Raw genomic sequence first — 10,008 nt, forward strand, 5'->3', positions numbered from 1 at the left:
AAATGATGTATTTGTCTTTGAAAGCGAACATTGAACTGTACATGGATCTGTGCTTTGTTTCCAAAAATGCACTTTGAATCTCCCGTTTGTTCTTTCTCAGAGTACTGACCAAAATAAGGCGATGGTCATTCATTAGGTCGAAGCATAATGGTACAGAGCAGAACCACTTGTCTACAGTGACATTCCTTCCAGATTTTGATATGGGCTCATGTCATCGGTGTACACCACTTGAAGCTGAGTTGTCTATTTGGTAAGGACAAGGGGTTGGTCTTGTCGCATATATTTCAAGGTTTTAGGTATAAAATGTTTTTGCACAAACTAACGCATACATTTTTAGCTCATATTTTCCTGGTTTAGTTTTTTTTTTTTTTTTTTTTTTTTTTTTTTTTTTTTTTTTTTTTTTTTGTCGAAAACTGCATCTTCCACGAAGTGAGTTCCACACTTCATCTAAAGTTACCAACTCGCTCAGTCTGTAGTGGAGTTTACAATTTTCAACGAATTCTTCAAACATCCCTTATTCGGGCCAAATTGTCAAGATTCTGTATAACTTCTCTGCTCGTGATGTTACCGAACTGCATTGCAGTGAGTAGGAACTTGAATCCTTTGATAGACATTGGGCATCAAATAATTCTACTACCCCAAATCCATCAATGCTCCATAGATCTTAAAGTTGCTGGTGTGAAGAATTCTAACACCAGCTATTAAATGCCAAATACACATATAATTTTCTCTTGTGTGGTTTCTTTTGTGTGTCTCTTAAGACTATAATATTGCTTGTTGCTATTAGTCGATTATGTTTGAAATAAAATCATATATTCTGTAAAAAAACAAGTTCTAAAATCTAGTCGAGTTTTGGCGTCTTTTGATTAACCAACAGAGTAAACCCATCCTCATTCGTAATTATGTTTCTTGAAGGTCTTCTATGTTCATGTTTTGGTTGCATATCGCATAACTATTTAAAAGGACTCTGAATAAGGATATTTTCAAGGTCATCAAAATCGTCTGATATTCTATATATCAGACGATTATAAATATAGTAATATGTATTTATTCCTTCCATTATGTTACATAGTTTTGTACACAATCCAAAAATTTAGTTCTGAATTTCTAGCCATCGAATCAAGTAGAGATGGCTAGCACCAAAAAATTCTCTTATAGTCTAAATAAACTTGATAACTTGGTGGTCCCACTGCAGTGTTCACAAACGAAATAAAAAAATAAAATAAATTACTAATATTAAAATACAATTTATTACAAACCCAAGAAATGAAGTATTCTATAATACCAATTAATATGTTTTTGTGTATAATAAGAATTTTAAGATACAGCAGTACAAAATATAAAAACAAAAGAATAAATGCATCCAGGTTTCATAAAAAAAATCAAACGTCAGTGCAGAATCTAAAAAAACCTTTTTACCTATAAAGAATAAAGGTTTTTTCCCGAAACATAGTTTTATTAATATTTGGTCTTATGGAAAAACAGCTATAAGCTTTATATCTTCTGTAAATACAGCACCTTTTTTCATGCTACTTGAATGTCATTGTCTTTCAACTCTTGAGAAAAGATGACGAACTTCTTCAAGTTATATTGCCATATGATACTATTCTCTTGTTGTACTTCATGTTTACCCATAAGACCAATGAAAAAATATTTGCTAACGCTTAGTCAAATCCCATGCAGTGACATACACCATAACCGAACTCAGTGTTGTTAATATAAAAAATAAAGCTTCATGCAAACTTTCAAGTCACCAGATCAGTTTCGTTTTCGAAAATATCTTGCGGATAAACAGACATACCAGGCAGAAATGAAAATTTTCCAACCCTATAAGTGGTTAGGCTTTTGCTAAGACTCAGCCAAATAGACCTGTCTGAGTTCCATTGAAAACATTAGATCAAGTTCATTTTAAAATAAAGAAATATAGGCTAAAACATTTTAAACAAATTTTTGTCTTAAATGCATAAGTGTTTTTGTCTGTTTCAGTCTGAAGATTGCTCCGGGGGCGAGTAGTATTGTGTAGAAAGCAAGCTCAGAGGAAATATAACTGTGGGGAGTATGGACAGTTAATACATCATTAAAGCTTCGCTTATAGCTGAGGCTGGTCCTATAATGATCGGAGAGGAGAACAATATCATTGAGGAGCAAACTTCGATTTCATTTACACGTGAGACAATGTTTATTTCATTATTGTTTTGCACAACACTTGTGTTTAAGAATTGTCAGTAAATACTTTACATAAAGTGTAAAACTATCTCTGTGGGAAAAAGTAAAGAGTTTTATTGTGGTAGATGTAGGCTTTTCTGTTACAACATTCAATGATTCATATTCCTCAATTTGATTTTAGACACTACCCATAGTTCTAACATGATCCTTGGAACTCTGGCACCATGATATTTGGTTTGCTGATGAGATAAAACGTTAGACTTTTGTATTATTTTATCAATCTTTTTCTTTATCTAATATTTGTTAAATCTTATTATTGTGCTATTCACTAATTTGCATGCCTATTAAGATCTCTTGAACTTGTCTAACTTAGGACTAATGGTAAAGAATAAATTGAAACATAAGCAATTGACACTTAGTAAAGTATATATTTGTGCTCTCCTATTCCCAATACCAGTAAATTTTTAAAGTCAAACAAAATAAATTTTATTTGCAATTTGGTCATTCTCTAGATCATGAACATTTGTTCTGCCATTTTATTTAAAACCCAAGTTGTTCTTAAATGGATACGATTTAAAAGTATATATTTGTGCCCTCCTATTCAATACAGTAAATTTTTAAGTCAAACAAATAAATTTTATTGCAAATTTGGTCCTTCTCTTGATTATGAACATTTGTTCTGCCATTTAAATCCCAGTTACGTCTTTAAAGGGATCGATTTAAAAGTAGATATTTGTGCGCCTATTCCATACCGATAAATTGTTACCGTAACTATTTTTTAAAAGTCCAAACAAATAAATTTTATTGCAATTTGGTCCTTCTCTTGTTTATGAACATTTGTTCTGCCATTTTAAACCCAGTTATTCTTAAAGGGATCCGATTTAAAAGTATATTATTTGTGCCTCCTATTCAATACTGTACATTTTTAAAGTCAAAACAAATAAAATTTTATTGCAATTTGGTCCTTCTCTTGATTATGAACATTTGTTCTGCATTTTAAAACCCAGTTATTTCTTTAAAGGGATCCGCCCCCTCCCCCCCTTTTTCCCCCCCTCCCCCTCCTCCCCCCCCCCCCCCCCCCCCCCACCCCCCCCTCCCCCCCCTCCCCCCTTCCCCCCCCCCCCCCTATCCCCCCCTTCCCCCCAGTATAGTATATATTTGTCCTCCTATTCCATACAGTAAATTTTTAAAGTCAAAACAAATAAATTTTATTGCTATTTGGTCCTTCTCTTGGATTATGAACATTTGTTCTGCCATTTTAAACCAGTTATTCTTAAAGGGATCCGATTTTAAAAGTATATATTTGTGCCTCCTATTCAATACTGTACATTTTTAAAGTCAAACTAATTAAATTTTATTGCAATTTGGTCCTTCTCTTGATTCATGAACATTTGTTCTGCCATTTTTAAACCCAGTTATTCCTAAAGGGATCCGATGTAATGAGTTTCTACTGTAAATTTAGTTAATATGGAGTCCAATTTGTAGGACTATATAATGCCTTTGTCAAACACCATTTCACGTAATTTCATGACTGTGTTTGTTTAATTATGTCAGCTGCCTCCGAGCAGATTATTTGTTTATTTTCTTTTACCCAATTGCAGTGCTGCCAGTGAACATGAATAAGATTAATTGCTCTATGCCTTATTTACTCCAAAAAACAGTTTTTTACTGCATTCAAATTCAAATTCAAAATTTCTTTATTCAGCCAGTGTAACAGATTACACAGAATAGCGTCACAATAAAATCTCAATATAAATTTATAATTGCTATATTTAAAACATAAAAATCAGTTTGACACTCACTGAAAAAGTTAAGATTTGGCTATGTAGCCTTCTACTAGAGTAAGTTATTTAAAACAAATTTTTAAATCAAGACAGTTATTAGTTAAGGTAATTATTAGGTAATTTAAGGGGATTTATACATTTCTAAACATACCCAACAATACTTAAATGTTACTTACATATTGAAACAAAAAAAGTCTTCAACAGAACTACAAGGATAATGTTAATAAATAATTTTTAAGTAGTTTTTTTGAATTTTTCATAATTTTGCTCATTTTTGAATATTGAGAGGAAGGTTAAACAAAAATTTTGTGCCAATGAAACAGTTTTTTTTCTTTTCATAAAAACTTCAGCCTATGTTGTTCCACACATATCTGCTACGTCTTAAAATTATGATCATGATGATTTAATAATACTTAATATGGGTTGTTGTATTTTTTTACGTATAAAAACAGTTTCATAAATGTATAGATCATATACAGTTAAAATTTGAAGATAGAGAAAAGTATGGTTTCACTGTATCTCTTTGTTTTAGGTTAAAAATTATTTCTTAGAGCTTTTTTTTGTTGTAATAAGATCTGTCCAAGATTTCTTTTCGTTGTGGCTCCGTATATTCCTATATTGTAAGACATATGGGAATTTACCATAGCAAAGTAGATGGCTTTTCAATGTCTCAATGCTACACACCTTGACATTTGGCGTAAAGCAAATAGACCGGAGGACATTTTTTTAACCACATAATCAAACATGTTTCTCCCAACCCAAATTCCGATGCTACTAATATTATTCCAAGAAACTTTGTATTGTTCTTACTTGATTCAATTTTGAATTTTCTAAATATATGTTTAGGCTCAAATTGTAATCTTGATTGTTTAGTACTGAAACGATATACAAAATTTGATTTATTTGGGTTTAGCAAGAGATTTTGGAAACTCAGGAAATCTTTAACAGTTAAAAGGTTTAAAAAGACAATAAGCTCAATGTCTTTCCTGTTTATTACCTGAAACCTAATACTTGCATCTATATCATCAGCATAAAGGCATATTGAGCCTCCACTGGAAACCGTCCCATGGAGCCCCTTTAAATAACAGAGAAATAAAAGAGGGCCCAGGATAGAACCTTGAGAGAACGCCATGTTTAACTATTTTAAATTTTGACAAAAAATAGGTTCTAATGTAATTATATTGACTTCCAGCATAGTTTGTTAAAATGTGTTGGATTTGAGTACACTGCTGTCTATTCTTCAAATATGACCTAAACCAATTGTATTCCTTGCCTTTTATATTAAAAATCACTAAGGACAATAAGCAACCCATCATGTGACACACGGTCGAATGCTTTGGTAAGATCAAGAAAAATTCCAATAACTTTTTCATTTCTGTCAATTGAGTCTATAATCGATTCAATAAATTTAACACTTGCTGTAGTGTGGATCATGCCTGGTCGAAAACCCTTGTTGCTCGTTATCAAGTAACTGATTTAGTTCCAAATATTTCATAAGGCTGGTTATAAACTACTTTTTCATAAACCGTGAGAATACGGGTACAACAATGATATAGGTCTGAAAACTTGATGGGTCATTTGTGTTTCCTTTTTTTATGAAGAGGTATTACCTTAGCATTTTTAATTGACATGGGGAAAAAACCAGAAATTAATGATGAATTAATAATGTGCGCGTGTGAGTGGCCTGGAGATGAGGCGGGGGGGAACGATTGTTTTACCAAAGCCATTGGAATTATCATCAATACCAGTTGAAATTTATTTTTAAATGTCTTAAACAATTTTTTTTTAACTGCATCTTCATTAACAGATTCAAAAGTGAATTTTCTTGAACTTTGTGTTTTAAAAAGACAACTCACTAACAATTTTTCGGTTGGATGTTGGGAATTTACTAAATTATCTACAGCATTTACAAAATAATCATTAAAAATATTGCTGACAAGGTTTGGTTCTTGATACATGTTTTGCCCTCTACAACAATATGTATATTGGTCATTTGTTTTAGTAGTGTTGTTCAAACTTCAGATTTTTATAAGTTTGCCATGTAGATTTTGATTTATTTGTAGAATTCATTATTTTATTATCACAAAAACTGTTTTTTTTCAATTATCAATTTGCCAAATTTAACTTCTCTTTTTAACTGTTTAATTTTCTGTTTTAAAAACTCGGTTTTCAGCAATCTATAACTCTTTTTCAAGTTTCAAAACAATTTCATCATTTTTAATTTTTACATCATTGAAATCCATTTAACATTGTTACGTTTTTTTTCTATTGTTAGTAGTTTGGGAAAGCTAGTTTCAAAGGCATAAGCATAAATTTACAATAAAAAAACATTGTATTTAGTTTCAACAGTAGCTGATTATAAACATCTAACACAATTTTCGTGTGCCAGAAGTTTAAAAACATTTAAATCTGTGTTAGCCTTCGTAAATTTCCTACAGTATTTTTTAGTTTTATGACCCAAACTCATTTTCCAAAACCATAAATTTTCCAACAAACTGTCCATCATGGTCTGATAAGTGTGTTATTATACCCGATATTTTTAACTTTTTACATTTAATGTTAGTGATAAAGTTATCTATTGCAGTTTCAGATTCTGATGTAACTCGGGTAGGGCAAATCTACTTTTATACTCGAGATCATAAGAACACAAAATATTAACAAAGGGCATTATAAGTTTTATCCTTATTCAAAAACATTATAAGTTTAAGTCACCTGCACTAAGGATATTTTTGTATTTTTTTGCACAATAAATCACAAAGGAAATCAAATTTATAAAAAACATAAGTTTCAAGTAAGCATTGTTGGGGGGGATCTGTATATACATACCAAGAGATAAATGAAAATGTGTTTACAGTTATTCTGATAAACACCGCATTCAAATTCTTTCTCCACCAAAAAAGATTTTGTATGGTGGAATTGATACTTTTTTGACTCATTGATGCAATTTTTAACCTAATATCAATACACCACCGCCCAATGAATGACATCTACTAAAAAAGGAACAACTTTTTGTAATTTTGATACATTTAAATAAGTAATTTCTGTTGTCGGTTCATTTTATGTTCAGATATTGCGACAATATCAGGTTGAATTTCCTCTAGATTAATTTTTAATATGTTTAGGCGTGTTGATGATAAATGTTGAACATATGTGATGTAGTATTTTAAGAGATTGAAGTTGAGTGCCGTTTAGATTATTGTATTAAATTGTAATAGTCATTACCAAAAGTATTATTGCTATTGTTATTAAAATACATTGAGTTTAAAATTGGTCTCTACCTTATTAACATCTATATCTAAAGATTATTATAAACAGATGCAGAAGCGGTTCTTCATTGTCATAAAACATTAGTGTAAACCTAAAGGAGAAGAAACCATTAAATCAATAACACTAGATTGACCCATGAATTTTTTCCACTTTTCACTGGCCACTTTCGTTCTAACATATCTAATGGTGCGATCTGCACTTGCAGTCCAAAGGTGTCTCAGTCGGTGAAGTAGTTTCCAACTGTTTTATTTGGACTGTCAAACGGTTGGTTCCTCGGCGTAGCTAACCTCACTTCGCTCGGATTCTGCTCATCGCAAAAGGGTTTTGTTGGACATGAGATAATGCAGTCATCAAAAGAATTCAAACAATGGTTTGCTCTTCAAGATGATGTTGAAGGCTCTTCTTTTTGTGCTGTCATCATGGAATGTCCTTGAAGATGTTGGATGATGGTTTCCATCCTCTTCATAATAATCAGGATGCTAACCTAAAACACCTTGTATAATGTCTAATGTCTTGTTTGATCTTTCTTATAAGACACAATTGTGACTATCTACTCCAGAGGATTTTTGAATTCTATGAGATTTGATAAGAAATGATTCCAGTTGTGTTGTTATCCCTAACACACGCCCATTGGTGAACAAATGAGCTGTTTGTGTCCTCTATTTATGAAGTCTGCAGTGTAGAATTGATGGGAAAGCTGTGTCATAGTCTGCAGAGGTTGGTTTCTCAAAAATGTTTTGTCTTTGTAACGAGAGACCATAAATACCAGCTTTGCCCTTTTCTTGTTGGTAGGTTAAGTGGGAAGAAGGAATTTAAGAGATAGAGCGAGGTTGATGGCCTTGCCAAAGTTTCTGCCTCAAAAACTACTGCACGCCTGCTGTCATGTGTCTGTCCGATCCAATATCGCTGATATACAATGGGCTGAAAAGGCTGTGTTAGGGGTCATTTCTGAATTTCTTTTATTATGCATGCAACTCAATTCTGTAAGAAATAATTACTTGGTGGTGAGAGTCGTGGCAAGTACATCACACTTAGCATTACGGTAAGGAAGCATCACTCGAGTAGGCCATTTCAAGGGTGAAGTCCCCATATATTTTTTTCGCTTTGTACTTGAAGTCATTTGTCCCTCATTAACCCTTAGATAGATGTTTGTTTGGCCCTGCTTCAATGACGTAGATGTGATTTTAATTAGTGTTGTATAAAATATTTAATAAAGTTTGATTTTATAGTAGTGTGAGGTGAAAGTTACATCCTGTGGTAATTTTAAATACATAGTTCAGCTCAAAAAACTTTGAAGGTTTATCTTTTCTAAAGTAAAATTTAAATTGTAACTTTAAAAAACATTTTTGCAGAGTTCCCATAAACCCTATACTTTTTAATAAACACTAATGAACTTAAATTAGCAAATAATGATAAAAAGTTTGTTTATTAGAGAGAACTAAATTTAATTAATTTATTAGCAAAAATAAATCTTGAGGAAGCCTTTTATCAGTAACACAAAGTTTTATATTTTTTATGGTACATGTTTTACTGTTTCTGTGAGAACTGAAAGTTTGCTATTTTCATACTAGGCACGTGACCCATATGACACTGCTCTTGGAACTCATATTTCAACAGTTCTGATAGCTGAGTGGATAAGGTGACTTCTCATAAGTCAAGGATCAGTGGTTCAAATTCCTGACAGAGACTTAATATTTTTGCAGCATAAAAACTTTTTATTTATTTGTTTTTTTTATCTCTTCTCATATTATAGGACTCTTCTGTCTTGAACAAATTTTAATTGGAAATTATAAAAAAGGGTATTTATTAAATATTTATAAAAAAAGTGAACTGTTATTTTCTGAATAATATTTAAGTATTTTCTGATCCTTTCTTATTATGGTGACGGGTAAATATCCTTGTGGCGAAAATGGTAAAAAGAGTACTGGTAATTCTAAAGCAGTACAGTGTAAAAATTGTTCGTTTTGGTTTCCTCTTCGATGATACAACCCTCACTGCTAAAGAATTTAATAAACTTGGACAAATCAATCGTACAATGGTCTTGCAATACATGTATGACACAAAATTGATGAAAAGGACATCTTACAAAAAATAATGGTGAGGCTTTACAACTATTCAATAATTTTCTTCGATAAAGTGTTTTTTAAGAGAAAAATTTACATGGAGAAAAATTGTAAAAGATTTTTATGGGGTTTTCTAATTTTTTGGTTTTAAAAAAAATCATTTTTGTTATTATAGATCCTCTAGTATATTTATATAATAGATGTTAGAAACAAGGTGTTTTTTCCAAATGCTCTCAAGCTGGTAAAAATAATTTCCTATATATCTGTAAGAACTGACGGGAGACAAGACAATGTAGAGATCCATACTAGCTACCACCCCATATCTTTGGTACCCATCATTGATAAAATCTTCGAGTATTGTATTAAGGAGCAACTGTTATGATTATTTCTCACTTAATTATATCTTTTGTGTAATGAACAGTTTTGGTTCTGCCTGGTTGTAACACTGTAATGGCAGTTGATTGAATCTGTTGTTAATGACATAATCTTAAGTTTTGAAAATAAAGCTGTACAGTCTGCAACTTTAATTGATTTGTCCAAGGCTTTCGATTGTATTTCATATACTTTGATCTTGGATAAACTGACTCGTTATGGTATTACAGGAATTGAAACTGAATCTTTTATTCATCATATCTTAGCTGTAGGAAACAGATGGTTGTTCAAGGTGATGATAGGTCTAACTTTAATGAAATTGAAAATGGAGTGCCTCAAAGCTCAGTATTGGCCCA

This window comes from Homalodisca vitripennis, chromosome 5, assembly GCF_021130785.1.
Source record: "Homalodisca vitripennis isolate AUS2020 chromosome 5, UT_GWSS_2.1, whole genome shotgun sequence".
Lineage (NCBI taxonomy): Eukaryota > Metazoa > Arthropoda > Insecta > Hemiptera > Cicadellidae > Homalodisca > Homalodisca vitripennis.